The sequence below is a fragment of the Arachis ipaensis genome, chromosome B03, assembly GCF_000816755.2.
Source record: "Arachis ipaensis cultivar K30076 chromosome B03, Araip1.1, whole genome shotgun sequence".
Lineage (NCBI taxonomy): Eukaryota > Viridiplantae > Streptophyta > Magnoliopsida > Fabales > Fabaceae > Arachis > Arachis ipaensis.
The window spans coordinates 121,448,398-121,450,156 of NC_029787.2; positions in this window are offsets into that span (position 1 = coordinate 121,448,398).

The following is a 1,759-nucleotide window of genomic DNA, read 5'->3' on the forward strand; positions in this document are numbered from 1 at the left end:
ATATTTAAATATATTCTCTTTGTCATAAATTAATTTAAGAATGGATAAAAAAAAATGGTATAATCCATCTTTACTGTGTTATTATGCAAAAATGTATATCTATTATGTAATAGACATGCAAAATGTAGGTTATGCTTTGAAGAACAATGCTAAAAATTGGATTTTTCTTACCCCACAACAAAGAAAACGGCAGCTAGTGATACACAGAGAAAGGTTAGTATTTTATACATTTTATTAGTAGTTAGTTAGGGTTAATCCTATTTTTTTGAATTAAAATTTCTAAAAACAAATAGTATATAATTTTTTTAAATTAATTTTTTGTTAAGTAGATAAATAAATTAATTGTTAGTTGATTAGGAGTAGTTAAAATATGTATTTCTTTGTTATAGTTATAATAGTAGTATTAGTTGTTAGTGTTGATAACTTGTCGTTAGTGTATAGTATTAATGATGTTATTTTATAGCTAGCTAAGCTAGGCAAGTAGTAGTGAACGTCAACAAGAATGACAATTCTGTGTTAATTAAGATGACAAACAAGTCTAAATTATTGAAAATATTTTGTCCAAAATTCAGGACTACACAAAAGAAAGTGGGGTTCTTCCATCCTTCACTTAAACATTAGCGATGCACAGTAAAAAGAATGAAACTAAGAAGAAAGCAAAGTTGGAATTAAGTTGGAGCTTCAGTGGGTAAGTTTACAAGTTCCTGATTTTGTTTGGTAGCAATTGCTAGAAGTTCTTCAGGATTCATAGATTGGCGTTTCGAATACACTTCTACACCTTTCTTTTCATATATGCCAGGCAATAATCAAAGCAAAACGGGCCGAGTTCTTACTCACAGATGGGTAACCCGGGGCAATAATTTGGAGTTTCCACCAATCAAAAAAGGAGATGCAGTTTGAATTTGGCGTCAGATACGCTATTGGACTCTTGCTCGAAGTTTCTGAAGCATCTGGACAGTTGAAGATGTAATGTAACAAGGATTCTAGTTCAACATTGCAAATGGGACAAGTTGGGGAAGTACTTGGGAATCGTTGATTTTATGAACTGCATGATGGGGAGTTTTTCATGGAGGGACTTCCACCCGAATACCTGAATCTTATGTGGGACTGGCAGACTCCAAAGGAAATTCCAGATTTTCAGTTGTTGCATGATATTTGGACAAAATTCTAGAGAAACATGGTGAAAAAGGTAAGAAACTCTATATCTTAAAGCTATATCATATATCTTGGATCCGTTGAGTGTCCATTGTATTTCATCCTCCCCTTCTCCTGGCATTGTAGATAGAATTCTCTGGGCAACATCTTGAGAGAATATTGAATTAATTAGGAACTGATTCTATTGTTTATGTGCAGAGAACAGATCACAAACTAAGAAGATTGAATGTCCAGCTTGGAACTGACTTGTAAGAGTTGGTACTGAGAATGGATACGGAGGTGGGAGCCATGGATCTCTAAAGATTCGGATTGCTATTTCAGAACCAACTCTCCAGTTTAAACCCTTTTCAACGACACTTCTACCTGCAAGGATACTCCTCCAACATATATCTGAAATATTTTTCTTTTAAGATTCTAGATAATAAAGAATCAGTATTATTGGCAATTCTCTAACATTGTTTACCTAGGAGAGCCAAATTTTGTGCACGTAGGTCTTTAAAGCCAAGCCCTCCTTCTTTCTTAGCCCTTGTCATTGTATCCCAACTAATCCAAATCATACGACATTCCGCAACTTGTTGACCCCACCAGAATTGATTAAGAATGC